Raw genomic sequence first — 23,225 nt, forward strand, 5'->3', positions numbered from 1 at the left:
AGAAAAGCAGGCTTTCCGTGCTCTAATAATAAAAACAACAATAGCTACCATTTACTAACCACTTACTGAGTGCCAGGCACTGTACTAAGCACTTTACATATATCGTTTCACTTAATCCTCTAACATTTCCATTATTATCCCCATTATCCAGATAAACTAACAGAGGTTTGAAGAAGTTATGTAACTTGCTTAGAGTTATACAATTAATAAATAGCAGAGCCGGGATTCAAACTGAGATTCTAACTGGGATTCAGACTGACTCCAGAGACTACAGAAAGAATGTGTGTGTGTGTGTGCATGTTGTATGTGGTGTGCACAAAACCAAAAGTAAATTTCTAAAGGTCAGGGATATTGTTTTGTTCTCTGCTGTAAACTGAAGCTGAAAAAGATTTCTTGTTACATAGTAAGCACTCTATAAATATTGGTTGAATGCACGATGAGAGATTGGATTTAACTTTAAGCTTAACTAAATTTATGATTTAAAAAATAAGATAAAAACTAATATTTGTTCATTTTTTTGGTTCCACAAGTTGTGCTAACCACATTCCATGGGTTCCATCATCACATATATTTGATGGTGACCATATTAGACAACTTAGATTACAGATTTCACTGCTGCCTAATCTACTCATCTTCTCATTGGTAGAACTGTATGGATGTATTTCTCCACTAGATATGACTGTGAGTGTGGAACCAAAGCTCTGAATCTGTCCATTCATCCTTATCTTCCTTTTGTTGTAGGCCCACCATTGCCCTAGGCAATATGAAGACCTATCTTTGAAGAGTTTTGTGCTTTACTTAAAGAGCTAACACTGTCATTTATAAAACAATCAAAAATAATTCAGAGCCATTTTAGCCATTAATATCATATTTCTTACATTTATGTTGTTACTTTGAATTTACAATGGCTTTCATATGCCATTCTCTCATTGAAGCTTCAAAATAACCACTGATTACGAGAGCAGATGTAATTATACCCATTTTATAGATGAGGAAGTTGAAGTTCTGCATATATAAATAACCAACTTGATTTGACACATCAAAGCCGCGGTTAGACTTCTCATGTATGTATGAACATATTGGAAGAATTCAGAGCAAGAGTGTCACCAAGGAAGGACATTTTCTGATTTTAATTGTGTATGTCTAGTCCATGCCTGGTCTAGGAAGAGCAAAGGTGAAAAGGGCATGATCTCTGTCCTCTCAGAACTTACAAATGAGTTAAGAAAGTAACTCCCACATGTCAATGGACAAAGGATAAGTTAGCAAGTGGAAAATGTAGTGGTAAAATGCAGTTTTGCTCCTTGGTGTAGCCTTCTTGCCTAGCACAAGGCCTACCACATAGTAGGCACTGCATAAACATTTGTGGAATAAATTTTTGTGCATATGTTATCAATGCTTAGGTCCAGGCAAGAGAACAAGGCAATGTATATAACGATTCAAGACCCTGAAATGTAACTCCATCTTCATCTATTTATGTAGTCGTCAGTTAAAATGTACACTGACCTCTCTCATTGCTCAAACTGTTTTTCTGATAGCAATTTTTATATAAACAAATCTTTACCTCAGGAAATTGGCTAAGGCATTAGATTACCAAGAAAGGCTAAAACTATTGTGGGAAACAGCAAAAACAGTTTGGATTTAAAGTAAAAATAGGAATGGAGGAATGATATAGGAGAATTGGTTACAGACAGCTAGCCGTTGGACACATGATGGGAGAGACTTTTGGAAAGTGTTTGGGAAGATAAGGCTGTCATTTGATTTGAGGCATTTCTGTCACTTGAGCCAATTGCTAGTGGAAGAAAAAAAATTAGATTTTCTTAAAATATATTGAAAAGCTTCTCGAATGACTCTGAATATTCTAGAAAATTTCGAATTGGGTACAAACAAACTTTATAAGATAACAAAAAATACCAGTGTTTCATTGGAAGGATCAACTCTGTTTTTTAAAAATTTCAAGGCAAACTTAAGAATTTAGGAAGTCTGTTTAATTCATTTTCACCATCCCAAAAGAGAATAAATAAATAAACAAATATATAAATTATATTTGGGAATACTTCTAATCTAGTTCTAGTGAGAAACAAAGATATAATTATAAATGATTTGGCATTGTCTTTTTCTAACAAAAGTCTTCTCAAAGTAAGATGTTCTTGGTTGGTATAGGGGAAAGCCTAGAAGAGGAGATAGCCCACAGCTCCACTAGGATTTACCAATGTCCTTAACCACTTGAGTGATGCTGCCCCCAAGCTGAAGTAGTGTGAATTAAATGATGCTTAACTCTAATACCCACGGGTTCCTCTTTCTCTTGCCCAGGTCCTGCCTTAGAAAACAACATAGGCCTGATACCTTCACAGGAACATCTACAACTTAAATGAAGACAAGAGGAGAGACCCTAGGGGATAATTCTCTAGCAGCCTAAATGTGGATACTGCTATCCTCTTATATGTGCGTTTCTATAACAGCCTCCTAACAGGTCTCCCTGCCTTTAGCCGTTGCTCTTTGCAACTCATCTATCTTGTCCTTCTACAAACTGGTTCCTCGTGGCTTGTAGAATAAAGTACCAACTCTCTAGCCAAACATTCAAGGTCCATTCAAAGCCTAATATCTCACTTCTCCAGACAAACCTCTCTACTCATTACTTTATAATTATATTTATATTTAGAACTCTCCAAGGTTTGCCCATGCCATCTCTCCTCCAGGAAATTGAATCCTCCGGTCTATGCAGTTTCTCGGCCTGTGGTAAATGCAATACTTATTGAATGAATAGATGGATAGATGGATTTCTTCCTGTGTTTCTTCCAATCCCAACTTTACTATAAAACTTTTACTTTACCAACACATTTTACATTCATCTAGCCCTGTTTCGAACCCAAGATTACTTGTCTTTACCCATTATTTGGCATGTAGTATATGCTGACTTTGTCGTTAATTGTTAATTAGCTAACTAACCAAATCAATGAGCATTTATTGAGTGCCTGTTGTATAGCAGGCACTGCACAAGGCACCAGGGATGAGACAAATGAACTTCCTGTCCACTGTAAGGAACTTTCAGTCTAGTAGAAAAACACACGAGAAAACTATCAAGTCATTTGTATAAAAGATGCCCACAAGGAGTGTTGTGCAAATTCAGAAAAATTCAGATGAGGAAGATTTGACCAAGTCTGAGGGACTCAGAAAATGTTCCCATAATGTGTGATCTGAGGGATGTTTTATTTTTGTGTCTTTTCTTTTCAACTTCACCTGGACAGCTGTTTTGTTTTGCTTAGGGCCTCATACTTATAATAATATTCATTCTTTCAGTTTTCATGAGGTACCTTCCCATGATGGAAGTAATTTCATACCCCATCTCAATTAATTCTCACAAAACCCATCTGACATAGTAAGTCAGCCAGTGGAGACCACAGGAGGCAAGAGAAATACCCATTTAATCTCACAGTTAGTCCATATTTGCAATAAGAATTTTCTGATTCCTACTAGAGTCCTTTCAATCTAGTGGGCAATTTTAAGGGATGGGATTATTTAGGACAGAAGGGGGTTCTCTGGTTTGTTTTTAATGCTTCTTGCTGATCCAGGCCTTGTTTTTGGAAAGGTGAGAACCAGTCACTTGAAATAGGCGGAAAGACGCTTGGAGAATATGACTTCAGGGTAAGTCTGGGGGAATAGGAGTGAATCCATGGTGATAGCAAGAGGCATTCTTTTCCAAATGTATTCTAATGAAGTTATATGGCAGAGTTACTCTCAACTAGAGAGGAGAACTGAGGTTGTTCCAAGAGTAAGAAAAGAGAAGACTATGCTGACAAAAGAGACCAATAACAAAGACTCTTTAAGTTTAAAAATGAAAGCTAAATTATCATGAGTTTTGGTGCCAGCTCTCATGTCAAAAGAGGTTTGCCTTCTAAATACCTGGTGACTCATCCCTCACCTTTTCTAGCAGAGTTTTCCTTGTCTTCAAAAAAGTGCTATATAACTATGGCAGAAATATGTTCTTGGATCATAAGAGAAAGAAATGATCAGGTTTAAGTTGCAGTGTAGTGAAAGTTTGTAACACCAGCACTTTTTCAGGATCTTAGTTCCTAATCCTCGAAGCCACTTGGTGAAACCCCAAAATTACATAGTAAGTTGACTAATAATTTAAGAGCTGGCAATATATATATTCCACCCTTCTTCTAAGGAAAGATCGATGAGTCATAGTCCTAAAAGCTCCAGTCTTTAGGCTGCAAATGTAGAAGCACTGAACAGAAAATACCCAAACTCCTTTGAAATGAAAATAAACCTGATATGTCAAAGGCACAGAGTTTTGTAGCCATCACTCACTCATGGAAGGTCCCAGGATACTCATGAATCTGGGATGGTCCAGACTAGGGTTTTCAATTTTAAATGAGACAACTTTCTAGAACAGAGGGCCATGAAAATGTTAGAAACATTTCCTTTCTTTATGTTGCTGTTGATTTGTTTTTACCCGAGAGACTATTAAAAACACACAAAGCTTTTGGCTCTTAAAATATGAGACCTATTTTTCCTAGTAGCTTTGCTTTTTTGCAAAGTGGGTTCTGGTCTTAGGTTGCAAAGTAGTGAGAACTACTGCCAAGACGTGTGTGTGCACGTTAAGATGGATGCATTCGCTAATTCATGGTAATTTGTTATTCTTTTTGGAAATGTATCATTTTATCCATGTTTTGAGGTACACATTGTGGGTATTAAGAGTCTGGATTTTGAGGTTAGGCAGATTTGGGTTTAAATCCTGGCCAATTTGATCACCAGCTCCATGAATTGAGGCAAGTTTTTTCAACTAAGAATTGTGTTTTCCATCTGTAAAATAATGATAACACAACCTACCACATGGGACTGTTAGGAGGATTAAATGAGATCATGCATATAAAGGCCTTAGCGGAGTGTCTAGCTATCATTAGCACTCAATAAGTAGTAGATGATGTCTTGCTACTACTGCAGTTTCATCATCATCTAAATACCATGGAGTTTTGCTCAATCTGCATTCTGATCTAAGAAACAGGACTCTTTTTGTGGTTCTAGTAATGGTGTATTGGTAATTATCAGTGCATTGAGGACTTGTGGTACTAAGAGTCCCCCGAATCTCTGTATGATCTAGAGGATAGTGTGCCTTTCTGGTTGAGACAATTGATGAGAGACAAGAAAGCATTGAAGCAAGTCTAATAGAGTCACCATACGATGGTAAAACTGTCATAAACAGAATCACAAGAAACCTGAAGGGACTGGATCAGATCAGACTTTCTCTATCTTAGCACTACTGACATTTGGGCTAGATGATTCTTTGTTGTGGGGATTGTTCAGCGCTTTATGCAATGTATAACAGAATTCCTGGCTTCTATGCACTGGATGTCAGTAGCATTTTTGGTAGTTGTGACAACCCAAAGTATTTCCAAACTTTGCCAAATGTTTTCGGAGGTGGAGGAGGGGAGGCAAGGCAGGGCAAAATCACACTTCTCTTTTTGAAAAACACTGAACTAGATTATTCTTAAAGAACAGAGTAGAATATGACCGGCTCAGGGAATGTTCATGAAGGAGGTGTTTGTTCATCCTAAGGAAGACCTTGTCAATTAGCAGCAAGGTCCCACAACAGAACAAACACCTCAGAGGGGAGTGAGCCGGAAACATCCAAGTGAAAGCTGAGTAACTGTTGAGGTTTTTCTAAAAGAGTGTCTATTTTGAATAGATTGTTGGTATTTATAATTTCCATATTCTTAATTCCCCCATAGTCTACATTCTTTTTGAAAGAGAGTTCTATCAGGTCTAGTGGGATCCCTTAGTCTAACCTGTTCTGAGCACACAGTTATAAGGAGAGGACTGACATTCCAGAAAGGGCATCGAAGCTCTTGGACTCTAATTTACTATTGTTTGTGAGTTGCTAAACCTCTCTGGGCTTCAGGATCCCAGGTTGTTCTCTCATTCAAAGCCAATATAATATGGTTCTGAAATGTTGTTTCTTAACTATGATGCCAAACCATAAAGTTCTCTGTCACTGATTCTCTTTTCTAATTAATAGCGTAACTGATAATCCTGAAAAACATTCATTCACTTAGATCTAGATATTCTGCCTGTTAAGGTGATTAGATCTTAAAATCTGAAGGAGAGGAATAAAATAAAAACATGAGTTTTGGATGAGATTGGGTGGATATTGTCTTTTACTAATAAATAAGGAACATTGGAGAGCCTCACAATCATTTCCTACAAACAGCATAATTCTCTGCATATAGAAGGTAATTAATGTAGAGAAAATGGATTAAACAAGATAAAAGAGCCCTGCTATGTAGGGGATTTTATGCCTAGAAATCCAGCATTTACTCCGATTCCTGGAACATTATCATGATTCCCAACTATTTTAAATTTGGGATACTTTTAAAAAACATATAGTCTCTAACAAGATTATGTTATGCTATCACAGGTCTTTCTTGCTATATGGCTCCCTGACCAAATCTTCTATATTAAGAGACTACATCTACATACTTTCATATAAACTGACTAAATGTAAATGTCTCCACTGCAAAGAAAATAAACAGATTTTCAAAGAGGATAACATGTTCTATAATTATCAGATCCATATTTGCTTCCAATAGAATAAACCATACCATCATCTGCTTAATATGTATTCACTTCTGAGGTCCAGAGATCTGCCCTGCTTGATACCCTACTTGAGGAAGATCAGACTAATAAATAAAGGACAGAACTAATCCAAACAGAAATGGGCATAGGTAAGAAAGAGATCATGACGAGAGAGAAAAATGCTTGAACTTCTCAAGCAGGTCTGCTCTTAACAGGTTCTTGAACATCATTTTGTTCAGCATTGTTTCATTGTAGCATCAATGAGATGCCATAGGAACTTAACTCTTGTTGATATCAATTAGGCTATGGTAAAAGTGGTTTAGTTGTACGTTATTTTGCTGCAGTCCAAGAATGTATCGTGTTAAGTAAGGACTTACTGCACTATAGATGGTCCATTAGCTTTCTTTCAGAATAGGCTAGGTTATGATGCAGTAATAAATGACCTGCCAATTTCAGTGGTTTAAAACAATAGAGGTTATTTCTTGTTCATATCCATCTTGGGTCTACTTCAATACTCCTTCCTGCTGTCTTTTATTCCAGGACACCAGCTGATAGAGAAATATCTCTTTGGGACATTGTTGGTCATTGGGCAGGGGAGAAAAGAGACCCTGAAGACCACACACTGGCTCTTAAAGCTTCCTGTATGTCACTTTTTACACAGTTCACTGGCCAAAGTAGGTTGCATGGCCAAGCCCTATCAACAAGGGAATGAAATATAATTCTCCTCCAGGGAGGAGGTCATGAATATTTGTAAACAATAATAGAAGCTGACATAGTTTTTCCCCTGAAGAATTAATCATTACTTAGAATGGAGCTGAATGATGTAAGCCTGAAAACTAGAAGCACATCTGTATGTGTCCATTTATAGATGGAGATTTGGAAGGGTATTTCTTTTTCTGATGACCCCCTCCCCCATTTCCTCCTGCTGAGTTGGGTGGCAAATCTGAAGCTCTGTCATCTTTCCCACAGCTCCCTGTTAACTTTGGGGGACAAGGCACCAACTATGTTCCCTGATGGAGTGGGTAAGGCAGCTGCAAACTGGAACACTGTGTTTTCCCGTGTAGTTTCTCTGTCAGTGCATCTGTGGGTATATGGTCACCTTACTAACTAACCACTTGTAGAGACATTTAGAAATTCATGTGTCTACCCTTATTATGGCAAAACTGTTCCACTGGAGCTGAGCACAAGCATGTGGCACTGATGAGCTGCTGTCTGTCTAGTTAGTTTGTCTTTGTGCACTTCTCTTTTTTCCCAGTCTGCATTGCTTATGACATATGTGTTGTCGAAATTGTGTCAGAGTGAAAAATTTCTCATTGACTGTAAAAGGAGGAAAAACAGGCAAGTGTGGTATATAACTTGTCTGCATAAATTTCCTATGTTGCTTTAACCCCTTGTGCTGTAGGAAAACAGCTCATATAGAAGTTCTCTTCACTGTACATCAAAACACAAATACACTGTTTTTTTTTCCCCTATGTGTCTTAAAACAGCATGCTTCCTAAGTATTTGGTAAACTGTGATTCTATAAAAACCTTAGTATTCCCCAACAACAAACTTGTAGCTCTAAGACTAGAGCATGTCAAATGCTAAAGGGCCTCTTGTTTGGGAAGCCAGAGGACATATTTAGATTTGAAGTCATCATCTATAATCTACTAAATTCATGATTTTATGGCATGATTAGGCAGGCTCTTCTCTGCAAAGTCTTAAAAATAAAATAACGTAATGGAAACTGAATTCATTGGGTATATAAACAGTCCTTGTTCTGAGATGGTACTTTCTCTAGGTCAGATTTCTTGATTGGCAGGAAGCTGTGACAGCTCGTATTGTATGTTCCTAAGAGGAACATGGGTAGAAATGGTCAATTAGTACTGCCACTCAGCCTCTCCTCATGTCAGCTGCTGGTGGACTGCCACTTGGGCTCTGCACTAGCTGTTAAGATGGGTAAATCTTGCTCCCCATTGTCATTGGGTTAAGTGGTGGTGGTTCCAGAAAAATTTTAATTGCATGCCCACATGCCTAAAGTTACAAGTCGGCAAAAATGAGGTAACTTACACTGTGAAATAATTCCACAGAATAGAATTAGCCATCCTCCAGTGTAGGTATGGGATAATTCTTTTGAGTGGCATATTTCCTGCTGGTTTTTATCGTAACTACTGAGGTAGGTCTGACTACTTGCCCCATTGCATAGCTTTTTCCTCTGGGCACAAATATTGTCCTTCACCCCACTACACACAGATATGTTCCCTCCCCAAAACATATAGTGATATAGCCATACATGTGATTTTCCTTCTTTCTTCTTCCAATGCCCTGAGTTCAAGGTGAATGGAGTCAGTCCAGAAAACTGACTGTTAGTTAAACTGGTTGGAGCTGATCCTTAACTAGTTTTCTTCTTGAATTGTGAAGGCCATTGCCAAGTCATTCAGCTTGCCCTCCATGCTCATTGTAACATTTCAAAAGAAAACTGGAGGCAAATTCAGTTCAGTGTGGGCAACTCAACAAACAAGCGGGAAAGACAAACAGAAGTTTTATTCATGCATCATGAAGAAAATCTTGTACTGAAAATGAGTTAGTGACATGTTGGGTTTAGATTCAGAAAGTAAGATTTCTTTGAAGTGGTTTTTGGGGTTAAGCAAATGGGAAAGATTGAAGGGGAAGGAAGAGAAGAGAAGGGAAGAGAAGAGAAGGGAAGGAAAGGGAAGAGAAAGGAAGAGAAAGGAAGGGAAAGGAAGGGAAAGGAAGGGAAGAGTCAAGAAAAGGGGAGAGGTGGAGATGGGAAGGAAGGGAAGGGAAGAGAATAGGGAGGAGAGGAGGAGAGAAAAATGAGAGGTGAGGAGAAGAGAAATGAAAGGGAGGGGAGGAGAAGAAAGAAAAAGGGAGGGGAGAAGAAGGGAGGAGAAAGCATTCTAGTCAGGGAGGATTGGTAGAAATGAAGGAGAGAGATTCAGGTGTCAAAATGGTCTGGAGCCTTTCCTACTAGATTGAGTTGAGACGAATAAGAAAGCACAAAGATTGGCTATGGAGTGAGCTTGGGCAGGGGAAAAGGGAAGCAGCAAACCTTGAAGTAGACCATGAGTATATGGAGCATGAGCATGTTGCAGCACTTTTTCCATAAGGCTCCTTCTTTTTATATGTCAGGGTCCACTCTGCAATCTCCTGGAATCCAGATGAAAATGGGGTAGCAAAGAACCACCCTGCTAGTGCTGTTGGCTGTCACCTATTATTTCCTATCTTCCAGGTACCTCTGAAGCCTTCTCAGAGTCCAGGCAGGAATTGACAAGAGGCCTTTGCCTTTCAGGTATTTATGCAAGAAGAAGGTGTCCAGCAAATCTACCCAAGCTAATCCCTGTGCTCCAGCCTAGGACTCTCATTTATGACAGCTCATTTTGAATAGGAGTTTATGTGGGTTAATTCTCTCAGAACATAAATGTTTTGTCCTTTCAGATACAAATGGCTGTAGTGGGGACTTTAGTGGCTCATTCAAGAACTGATATTTATTGAGCTAACATAAACTCAAACTGGGCTAAAGCTGCAAAATAAGTCAGAGGCTGGGTTGCTGCCCTGAAGGAATTTGTGCTCCAGTTGGAAAGGAATGACTAGCTCACATGAAGTAGCAGAAGGTGGGGAAGGGTTTATATTCAAGTACTGAAGATGTGGCTAGACTTGAGAGCTTTTTGAGATAATAGAGAGTGGGGCTGCTTTGAGATGTCTCTTGGCAGAGCTAAGTACTGGGCTTTGGAATATGAGGAAGGGACTGAACAGAGAAAGGGAGGCCAGGAGAGTATCCCATGTCATGCTCAGGCAGTTTGAGCACATTGGGCAAACCAGGACTGACTTGAGTCTGTGGGGATATAAACTCAAGAATTGGAAAGGTTTTGTTAACATGAGAGTTGCTATTGGTTGCACACTAAGTGCTAAGATTTTGCACTGTGATAAAAGATCCAGGCTTTGCATTAAAAACTCAGGATTTTTAAAGTACTATTGAATGGCTACTAAGTTTCTATATATAATTAAAAACCAAGGGCAATGCTTGGAAAAGAGTAGCTCCTCAATACATATATTTGGGTATAATTGAATTATCTTTAGAATTATGGAGATTTTTTGGGGGATGGGTAGAGGAAGAAAGATTACCAAGCTGTGCTGGAGTAAGAGTCTTTTCTCACTATCGCTTGGGGAGAATTGCAAGATGATGGAGAATCTGACCAGAACTCTAAGCTTCTATATTTAACCGCCTTCAGAGAAGCTGAATTTGGTTGCCCAAAACCATCTTGAATACAAAATGTTCAAAACAAATTCATCTTCTTCTTCTCAAAACTAAATTTTCCTCTCAATCTTTTTAGATTTTCTAATATAATAGCAACCCCATTCAGTAACCCAGACACCAAATCACAATCACAATTATCAAGGAGAGAAAGAGAGAGAGAGAGAGAGAGAGAGAGAGAGAGAGAGAGAGAGAGACTTATACTTAAGAGAGCTGAAATATATAGACCATATTTTCTATATATAAGAAATAAATTTTGAGTAAGTAGCATTGCTGCTAAAGAAAAAATGAGTCATTTATAAATAAAGGATTAACATTTTATACCAAACACACAGCAGGATATTTAGGAAGAAGGAGATAATAACATTGGGAAGAGATATTAGGGTGTTCTAGTATCCATAAAAATCATGGCAGACAGTAAAAGGGTATTTTCCCATGACACCTGGCTTCCTAAAGGTCAAGAAGAATTAATGATGGCTCAAAGGTTATCCTATAATTGACTTAAATACATTTCTGGGACATGGTCCCAGATAAGAATACCAACTTTGTTTCACTTAGAGAGGAAAAAATTAGGAATTCCTTATTTAGATCACTCTTGTCTATGAAGGGGTTCATGGGTTAACAAGGGAAGCTTATTTCTATTTGAAGATGACATCAATAAAGACTTAGATATGAAAAAGATATTTGTGACAGGGCGGGTCACAAGATGTTAAAGTGCAAAATCTCTAAAAAATTTTATGAGTTGTATTTTGGAACTCGTCTATCTTACTGTCTATCAAATCAACATACACTTATTTAATTAACTGATTAACTTCTGAAATGTCCTTTTGTAAGGATATTCTATGACCTGTCAATCTTATAAGGGGAAATTCCATGGTGATTCTTTATAGTTTGCACTATAATTTACTCAACATATACTGAGTATGCTTTCAGTCCCTGTAGTGTTTCTGGCAATGTATAAACCCTGGAAAGTGAGGGAAGATATTTACTTGTTTATTTGTATTTACTAAGTGGCTGCTGGCAAAAGCTCTGGGGTATAACCCTGAAAAAAGCAGAAAGGCCTGCCCTCATGGGGCTTACATTATAGTGGGCATGGCAGACATAGATAAATACACATCCTGGTGTTTAATATAATGACAGATCATGGTTCGTGTTAAGAACAGGAAGAAGGGTAAAGGGTATGATTGTGGCTACAGTTTTATATTTATATTTTATGTGCATGGTCAGGGAAAGTTTCTATGAGGAGCTGACGGTTGGCCAAGATCTGAATGACGCAAGAGGAACATCCAGGTGGGACATCTGGGCAAGGATCTTCCAAGCAGAAGGAATGGTCAGCATGAGGGTTCAGAGTAGGCAACTTCTTGGTTTGTGTGAGAAATAGCTGGGAGGCCATGTGGCTGAAACTGGAGAAGGAGGAATATGGAAGATGGAGCGACAGAGGGTGCCAGAGCACACAAGGCCTTATTGGCCGTGGTAAAGGTTTCTGATGTTATTCTAAATACCATGGGGAATTGCTGGAGAGTTTTCGGTAGAGGAATGATATAACCTGATTTATTACTCTGTGGAGAATAAGGTGGGGCAGGGTAGAAGCAGGAAGGATGAGAAATCCAATAAATCACAGACCTTTGAAGAAGCCACAGTCTAACGAAGAAATGGACTTGCTAACAAGCTCTTATATTCAAATAGAGGAGTGTCAAAGTGCAATGGGTATTCCCAGAGAGGTGAAAGTGAACTTGGCCAGGGGATCCATAGTCCCAGAGAGAACTCATATCTGGGATGCTACTTGAAGACTGAGCTGGGATTTCCCAAGTGGAAGAAAATAGAACAAAGCCCTACCATCTGAAGGAGCAGTGCTTGCAAAGGAATGGAGAAGCACAAGAGAATGTAACTTGTCTGAAGGGCACCAAGGACTTAGGGATGGCTGGATGTCTGCATATCTGGTGAACATGGAGATTGGCTAGAAAGGTGGTTGAGAAAGCTAAATCATGGAAAACTGGAAAGTCTCACTTGTTTATAACTTTATTATACAACCAATGGATGAGGAACCATCAGAATTGTGAGCAGCAAAATAAATAATGACACTTATATTTTGGAAAGATTACTTTACCATTACTGTAAGGGGAGGTAACTATTTCTACCTCCTGTAGAACATGGAATTTGACGTCATATCAAACTGAATTAAAATCTTGGTCAGCATAGGTATTAACTAGGTGATTAAGAGTAAGTTTCTTAATATCTCTTACTTTTGATTTTCTTGTCTATGATATGAGAAAAATAATATCTACTTCAGGACAATTGTGAAGATTAGATTTTACAAAGTGCTTAGCATGATTCCTGACCCATCATAAGGTATCAAAACTTAGACTTACTTTTTTTTATTGCAAAGAGTTGGGGTTGATAGAGATAGGAGGCAGCCACACTAGTGAGGAAACTGTTGCATTAGAGTAAGGACACATGCCAAGGGTCCTAACTGTAATAGTAGGGAGAAAAAGGGACGAAAAAGATACTCAAGAAGTATTTACAGACTACAATTGACAGAACCTGTTGACTGGCTATGAAAATTGAGATGTTGTCAAATGAAAATGGCTCCAAGATTTCTAATATTCAAGGAGACTGCCATACTATGTGATCATTATCAGAATTTGGGAGAATGGAGGAACAAATAGCCAAAGCTTCTTTCAACTCTCTACTGGGATGCTGCTTTGTCATCCCAGTAAAACTATACGTAATCATACTCACAATAGAAAATAGATAATTCCGCTAAAGAAAGCCCAAGAACTATCAGGAAGAGGAAATGGACATGAGGTTACAAATAATACAAATATCCTCTACAGTGCTGCACTCTTGTAATGATAGGTTCACATATTTTATTTATGTTTTAAAATAGAAAGCTATCCTGGTACTATTGATAAATAGGCATTGTGTGGTTGGTCCTTGATGCTACGACCAAAAACAGTGATGATGTTGGTAATGTTGATGGTGATCTTTTTAAAGATGAAAGACAACTGCTTTACACTTAGGGACCATTTTTCAGGAGTTACTGATGGACTTGGATACACTTCCATCAGCCTTTTCATCACTATGATTCTATGATGCAGCTCTGAGGTCTGACACCACAGTGTTATGAAATGAATACTCACAGATGATGCCTCATTCAACAGTGTTACCTCCAAATATGACTCTTAACTCCTTGAGCTTGTAGAAATTGCCATGTAAAAGTGACATTTCTCTTGGTTAGGGATTGCCATGTAAATAGAGGCATCTCAGGTAACATTATGAAGTTCTCTGAGTGAGTTTGAGGAGAGGTACTTCGAGAGGGGAGGTGACAGAACAGAACTTATGAACAATTCAGAAAAAGGTCTCCATTTTGCCCATTTTCTCGGGCCAACCAAAGCTGAAAACACGCCTCACTGAAGTGCACCAAACATGTAATTTGGCACTAGATAATATCTCTGATATTGAAAAATCAAGTTTACGCAAACCTAAGCCACATTGCTAACAACAGCACTTCCTGGACTAAACATGAGTAATTAGCTGCAAGAGTCATGACCGTTTGGCCCCCAACCCATATTGACGTTTCAAGATGTTGGGTAGAAAGCCACATCGTTTTCATAACATAAAAGGCTAGTGTCTTAATGAACATCTTATCTGAGAAGGCCAGCTATGATATATTTCTAGAACCTCATAATGATTATGTTTACTTTATGTTTTGATGCCCTTCAGCTATGGGGGTGGGGGAGGGCAGGAATGAATGAAGAAAAATGTCAAGTTAAAGTTTTGTGGTAAGACCAAAGCAAAAATTACTATGATGTTGCCACATTCAAATGGACTACAAAGCAAATACATGCAATTATTTCTCATAAATATTCGGCAAAGTCTTTGCATTTTCCTTGAAGCGGCAGCAAATCCAGGAATAGAGACGTCTTCTTTTCCAGTCGCTTATGAGCATTGTTATGGCTGGGCATAAATTACAGAAGTCAGGGTTTCCACCATGGTGGAAAAAACTATAAAGATTTCTTCCCCTTATTAACTACTGTGTGAAAACTGGGTTGATGAATAGAGTTAACAGTTCCAAATAGAAACAAAAATGTGGTAAATACTCTCAAAAGCACTATGAGGAAATTTTTCACAGTAGTGATGCCAGGGGGAGGAAGGGAGGGAGGAGGAGGAGGAGGAAGATGAGCAGGGTGGGAGGGGGTGAGGTGAGGAGAGAGAGAGAGAGAGAGAGAACAAGAGAGAAACTGCAGGCCTCCTGAAGGCTGGCAGTGACCGCTCCCAGTCATGGCTAACAGGAGTCCACTTTCTGTGCTAAGTAAACAAACTTAATTGTAAGTTTATAAGGCCACAGAAAATATAAACCAAAAGTTTTGTTCTGAGGTCTGAAACGTCACCATCGAAAGTTCATGGAAATGAGAGCTGTCTCTTTAAAAATCAGAATCAAACTGGCTGGAGCTTGTGACTGCCCAGAACAGAGCCCCAGGGGCCAGCGGTTAAAAATATAATTTTTATAAACAAACCTGACATTGCAAACTTAATGCAAAACCCTATGTATATAGCATCACTTATATGTGCAACTTGTTTAAATTAGAACTGCAGGAAGAAGGAAGTGAAATTGGCACATTAATCTTCTGTTTAACAATGTTTTATACACTCTCTGTATTTTGAAGCAGATGGTGATGTCCCCCTTCCCCTACAAGAGTTAAGACTCTATGGGCATTTTTTTCTTAAATTTTTTATGCATAATTTCAGAAAATTCAGTTCTAAATATATGTTCTGTATATAAAATATTCTGGGTGCAAAATTTTACCTTGCTACAGAATTCCCAGGGGTGCCACGAAATTTATTACACTGAGTTGAACTTAGAGAAACATTATAAACAATACTTAACTAAGGTTCTTCCCTCCCTCAGACTTGAAGATTGAAAATAGAGGTGGTTTCTTTTTTCCTCTGGAAATTTATTAGCCAATATTCCCTCACTCCAATTCAATCTCCTTTGGTATTTGAAAAGAAACCACAAAACACTAGTTGTTAATATTGTTGTAAGCCTCACCCTCTTGCTTCATTATATCTTAGGTTAGATCTGCTTTTAAAATGCCACTTTGCAAGTTTAATTAAATTCATAACAGCTCAAGCCTATGGGTTTGGACAACACTGGATATCAACACAGATTTCGGGAATTACGAAAGAGACATAAAACCTCTCTTTGGGTTGAACGGTTGGTTTACCAATAATTTAGATTAAAAAGTCTGTTTCTTAAGCACATAAATATTTAACACGATTAAAATTCATTTGCTCTTAGTATAGCTCTTCCGAAAGATCATGTGTTGCTCCTGAGAGTCTTGTTCTGAATGATATGGTTCTTATTTGTGTTTGGATCATCTTTGCCCATGAGGTCAGTTTGTGTGCATTCTTCATACAACTCGAAACACCATTGCCTCACTCCATCCTCCTTAAAAACCGAAGTGGATAGTTTGTTACCCTTCCTCTTCTCAGTCTTAAGCTTACAAATATTTTTGAGTCTTTTAGAAGGGCAAAAGGATTTTGTTGTTATTGTTTATTCGCATGTAGTTCTCATTGCTGAAGTTAGTTTTATGTCCCATGGTTAAGAATGGCCTGGTGCAATTTGAACTTTGGAAAAGATTTACCAGATGGGATGATTCTAAAGAGGTTTGGTCGTTATCTTGAACAGGGTACATGCAGTGCTTTCTGCACGATTTCTCTGAAGTGATTAAGCATTGTATTGCCTATTTTCATAGTGCATTCTGTGATCTTCTTGGAAACATGTATGATATGCTTAGTTCTACTCTATTAATTATATGGCGTATCCTCAAATCTTTCCTCTATTGTTTTGCTATTAAGGATTAATGAAACATTTTCTTTGGACTGCTATTCATTTGTAAGGCTATGTCCATCCACTTCTTAGAATTTCTTCTCTATGCCCAGAGTAGAATATTTTTGGAATATATAAATTTGTACCTCTCAAATATTAAGAAGAAAATCTCTAATTAAAAATACAACATGATTTCAACCACAAGATGTTAAATTCCATTTTGACATCGATTGGAATGGGACTGATGTCAAAATAGAATTTAACATGATATTTACTTATACCCACAGAAGTCTGATATTGGAAGGTGAAGTAAGGACAGGGCATCTATTTTAGTTCTAAATATTGCTGGGGTTTGTGGGATTCAACCAAACCCTAAATGCTAGAAGATGTCTTTTCAGATTAAATTGCAGTGAATAAATATTCAACTCTGGTTTAGTTTATACTCAGATATTTTGTTTTCACTCTCCCAAGTTCCTAGTAGTTATAGAGATGCTGGCAAAGGGAAAAAGCCTTCATGTGAATGTATCTTATTCAGAAATACTTGTGAACTATCATTGCCAAGATGTTTTTAATTTGTTGTCCTGAAAAATTCAGTCCTATATTTTGGTCAAGGTTGGGACATAAATCATTAACTTCTCTCCTCTACACCAAGTGAGATCGTGCCTGGCTAGTAGTTTATTTCCATTAGGAAATCAAGTAGGTAACTTGTCCAATGCATGCCCAACATTCTCATTGGATAGTTTAGCACATCTATAAATTCATTTTGATGAGTTCAAACAGAATTTCATACATGCAAGAGAATAAAATATCATCTCCTGATTGTTGCCTATCTGACCTTGAATGTAAAATGGATGTTGAGCCATAATTTTGGGGCCTCTCATTTGAGCAACATTAGGAAGAGTCAGAAAGGATTTATTTTTAAAGACATTTCATAAGTATCATTTAGAACCACACTGAATTATTTCCTATTTTCTGTGATTACTACCTGCTGATACTTCAGAGGATATTTTCCTATTTTCTAGTGCCAACAGAAAATTGGATCTAGCACAGGTAACTATGCTGATTGCTCATGTTGGATCCAGACTTAAATGTTTGTTTTCAAAACATTAGTGGTCATGTCACATTACTGTGCTTCATGTTAACTCTCACTGACTCACACCAGCTGATGCTGCTCTGCTTAATAATAAATGACTTGCATCATATGGCTACAGCCAAATATACTTTCTTATGTTGGAGGATACAAAGTCTGATATAGCTTTTGAACATATATCTATATTTCTTTTCTTTATATTTATGCTATGGCTACTTGATTCATCAAAGAAAGTTATCTTGATTCTCTATTGGCTTTAAAAATTTATCCTTGAGTTTTTCATATGTTTGTTTTATATTTTGATATCATATTGTCTATTTTGCAAGTTATAGAAATATATATTATTAGTGAATTCTACCTCGTATCAGCCTGAATTAACTCATCCTCTCTGTGTCTTGGCCTTAATTTTTTATCTGACATTACTGATGCAACTCTTTCATTTCTTTTTATTTATATAATTTGTCTTTGTGCTGCATTTTACTGTTAATTTATTTGTATCATTTTCTTTTAGATATGTTCCTGTTAATTGATGTGGTTGGGTTTTTAAAAATTTGCTTCAAACTAACAGTATTTTTTTTAAAAAAAGTTTAACTCATATTTGTTGTTATATTTTAACAATATTTGGCTTTATTTCTGTCACTTTCTGTAATTCTGTTACTTATGCTTTCGTATTATTTTATTATTTTCTGAAATTTAGAATATAAGCCATGTTTTCTTTGCTATATCCTTTTTTAATGTATTAAAAACAATATAATTTATTTTAATTCAACTATTGGTTACTTTGCACTTTTTCAAAAGCATTTTTTAATGTATTTTAATTTTAGAATAAAAATATGTTTTAATTTCTATATGAGGGAACATTGATCAGACTTTTATTTCTTCCCAAATCTCCCCATTTTTTTGAATTTTTGGTTTCTGTTGATGTAACCTGGAATATCCAATGAATATTATTATTATTAAAGTTCTACTCTATAGTATATATTTTCTCTTAAAAATAATTTAAGTTTTTAAATTTGTCCTTAACTTTATGGATTTTATTTTTTTGTTCTTTATAATTTCGTCTTTTTAACCTCCTAAATGCTCTTTTCTTTTATCCTGCTATAATATTTTAATTTCTTTGATATTGTCCTTATTTATCTTTTCATTGTGCTCCCTTTTCATTTGGGTCTGTTTTGTTTTAATAGCTTTTCCTCTTCTGTGCTACAAAAGTATTTAAGCATAACTACTTACTTAAATAGAGATATTTTCTTTTTTTGTTGTTATTGCAGGGTAATTTAAAACAAATTTCTCCAAGGAAAATGATTTGTTCAGTTCTTTGTGTCCTGTACTGTCTAAAATCATGCTTCAATCATCCTAGGGGTTCGATAATTTTGATTCCTTGAATTATAACTTCAAACTAGGACTCAGATTAAACTTCTGCATGATAATCTCAACTCTAACCTTCGTATCCTTAATTCCAACTGGAACTTCATATATTAATTAAATATATATATTTACATATATTTTCTTGCTCAAAAATCTTCACTGACTTTTAATGCCTGTAAAGTCCGAACTACTTAACTTGCATTGAAAACTCTCATCTACTCTGTCTCTTTGTAAACTCGTCTACCATTCTCCAGACACTTAGAGTAGTTACTCATGTCTACTTATTTACCCTGGCTGCTTTCCATACCAGAAATTCTATCTCTTGCCTCTCTGTTTCTTAATCGGTTTTCAGAGTATACTTTCATTTATTCCTCTTATAAAAAGTTTTTCTTGATTAATCCTTCCTGAAGTGACCTCTCCTTTAACTGAACTCCTTCCAGCGATTATTTTGTATCTGTTCCATTAGAAGCCTACCTTTTATCACCTTGTACTTGTGGATTGTCTTGATAAATGTAGCTATCTGATGTCTCATAACTAGAGGATAGAATTTGAAGGCAGGTGTCACACAACAACCATTGCTGTTGCTGTTGTGTTACGTGATTAAAAATCCTTATTCCTGACAGAGAACCTCTTCTTCCATGAGTCTACGGTCAATATCAGTTGATTGCTAAATGTGAAACTCACTCATAATTTTCGAGCATATCTCTTTCTCATCCTGGTAACCTATAACTTAAAGCAGAATAAAGTACAAAGTAATGTCAACAGCAGTTCATAAACCACACACACCTTATAAAAGAAATTACTTCTTAGTGTGTAGTGAATTTAATGTTCCAGCGACACTTGAAGTAATTATTCTAGTTTCCTGTTTTAAGTTGTGACTCTTCAAGAAAGCATTGGCATGCTCCCTCTTTTGACTCCAATCTCTTTTGTGGCTTCACTGTTTTTTGAATTTGTCATAGTCTCTTAACTCAGTTTTGAGAACCAGAATTTAGATTGTGGTTCCCACACCTTGATCACTTATTAGATCCAAAGGCTTTTAAGGCTAAGTCAGGCATAGTAATGGCTTACATGACTAAATTTCTTGGCAAGGCAAATGACATCTGCAGAAAGATGGGAATTCTTTTTCAATTTTTTTAAAAATGAGTTACTGCAGATGGAGCTAGTGATTTTCCTTGGCATTGGAATTTATGTCACATAAAGACCTGTGCTCTTCTAAAAACATTGCCACAATTTGTTGACTCTTTGTCAAAAGTTTTGACAGTTTGTTGGCACATAATATATCCCTGCACCTGCCTGGATGAACTTAAAAACTTGTGTATTTAAAAGCAATATTTATAAATACGTCAGCATTTAACATGGATTTGAGCATACTTAGTGATTATTTAAGGCACCTAAATTTTGAAATCCAATCCCAAGTCTTTCTGGGGAGGTGGTTAACTCAGTTTCTTTGGCAGTTATAATAGAGAACAAGAGGATACTTCCAAATCATCCAGGGTGTGTTTTTGTTTGTTTGTTTGTTTGTTTTTCAGGAAGTCTTTAGACCACTAATAAGTATGTAAAGCCCATGAGTTCTTTACTGTTTTTAAAACTAGGTATTTAATGTGTCCCTTAAAAGTTCACTTCTTGTGGATGTTCCTTTTAAATTTGCAATTATAGCACAGATTACTCTTTCCCAGTCTATTTACATGTGGTTAAATCAGAAATATAGTGTTTTTTTTTTTTTTTTTAAAATTAGGATACAAAATCGTTGCACGATCCACACATGTTAGCTCTAATAGCCTGAATTTTTTTTCCAGGGTTATCTGTAACACCTTCTTGCCTGGGGATTAAGGACAGCCATTTTGAAGGTACCATTAATGCTGAGTGGGAAGAATTTCATACCTGGATACATAACTGACCATATTGTTTTTGCCATTCCTATTATCATATATCCGGCATTTAAAAAATAGTTTAAATATTTCATGAAACAAAAGTTACTAAGCATTAATAGTCTTTCACCTCATTAATCACAGGATTTCCTGAGACAAAGCGTGACATAATGAAATTAGACTGGGTTCCAGTTCTGATTTCTTGCTAGCTGTGTCTCTTTAGACAAGTCACTTGTTCTCTCTGAATCATCTAATGTAATTCTCACAGAGAATGGATGTGAGGATCAATTGAAATACATGTATGTTGTAAATTGTTATTCTTGTTGACTGGGAAGAAGGGCCATATGGAAACTACTGGCTATTTCAGAATAAAGTTGAATAATGCATCATTGAGGATGAAGGATAGCTGATGAATGGAAATAAAGAAGCTCTAGAAAATTAAACTCCAAGGACATAGAATTGGGTTCAGCTATGAAGAATAAATATACTGGATCAGTCTTACCATTATCATTCCCATCATTCTTTTCTTGTTGTAATTAAAAAGAAAACCACATCCAGGGAAGAGCATATAGAAATAGTGGTCCACGTTTCCCTCTGGATAACTGCATTTCTCACAAAGTGCTGAAATCTCTTACACATCTAGAGACTGTCAGACAAACTGACTTTCCTGAAATTAATCTCCAAGAGGATTTTGTGTGATCAGAAAATTCCGCCGAATAGGAATATATGAACAATAAACAAACAGAGTAAGTAGGCATTTCAGTTTTAAAGGTAGATGAGAAGTTATAGATAAGAAATGGAGATTGGCTTTCAACTAAATGCCTCAGCTGGAGTTGAAAAAAATCACATAGGTCATATATGGTATCATACTCTCAATTTTATAGATGATAAAACAGATTTCCAAAGAAAAATTGACTGGCTTCAATTCGTAGGGTGAGCTTATGTCCTACTTGGTTTTATTACACCTGTTGCTCTCGCTTAACTTTTATTAGTGCCTTCATTTTACACTTAAAAGTGTCTTGTTTGGACAATTAATTTGTATGGCTGCCATCAGCAGTGGCTTCAGTAACAGCCGGGCCAAATCTGAAGTCCTAGTCCACTGCCACTCCCAGTACTCGCCTTTGTCTTTCCTTGAGTCAGCTGGAGCTTACGCTGTTTTAAAAACAGAAGTCAGATTATTTTGATCAGGTGGGTCCAGACATATTCAGAGATGTTTGTTTAGACTTCTAAGAAGAACATAAAAGATACTACAAACACTAAGAATGTTAGGGTTAGAAATTCACTGGAAAAAAATTTATGGCAAACTTGGTCAAGTATCACACTTGATACTTATTAAGTCAGGAAATATTTAAGTACCTATATGTCTGCCATACTGTGAGAGCTCCAGTCTGTGTTTCATGCATTCTTTTTACATCTCTTCTTGGCAAGTAAACAAATAATCATTGAACACTTTCTAATTTCAAGGCACTGTGAAAGAATCAAAGAAGTGGCAGTGAATGATCCTCCAGGGACCACCAACAGCTTTAAGAGCTACAATCGACATTCTCTAACCTGTGAATTTTCATTTAGTTAGATAGTCTCACATTAATTCAACGGTCAACATACTCAGCATGAATTTCCCTTGTACTCTTGACAATTTAAGATGACTTGGTTATCAGATATCAGAGATCTGGGAGATATTTAAAATATTTTGGTAAGGTGGTGGCAGGATGGTGAGGGAAACAGGGAAGAGGGAGAGAATTCCCAGTACCCCTCAAATAACACCATCTTACTCGTTTCCTACATGTGCCCAAACCACAAGGTCAGGCAACACTACCGACCGAATAAACAAAGAGCCCTGTGTGCTCACCTCAAGGGCTAAGGTGCCAGTTACTTATCCCTGAGAGGTCAGAAGCATGTCAGAAAGCCTGCCACCATAGCTGATGAATGAAAGTGCTATAAAATATGAGAACACAGAACCTAATGGTTTATTGGTTTTGGCTCTGCCTTAGTTTGTAGGGACCTATCTTACATAGTCAATGAATTGTTTCCAATTTATATTTCATTTTTTGGTGGAGAGAGAAAACAGATGTGCTATTGACAAAATGAGAATCTAACCCTAAGATCTAAACAATGCTGCTTGGAGGAATTCAGGAGTAGGAATTCAAGAGTAGGAAAGAAATATAGTTGAGAGGAGAAACTCTTAAAATTTACTTTTTCCCCCATCTACCATCTTTGGCATAGTCTTGTCATCAGTAACAG

Source organism: Rousettus aegyptiacus, unplaced genomic scaffold, assembly GCF_014176215.1.
Source record: "Rousettus aegyptiacus isolate mRouAeg1 unplaced genomic scaffold, mRouAeg1.p scaffold_m13_p_7, whole genome shotgun sequence".
Classification (NCBI taxonomy): Eukaryota; Metazoa; Chordata; class Mammalia; order Chiroptera; family Pteropodidae; genus Rousettus; species Rousettus aegyptiacus.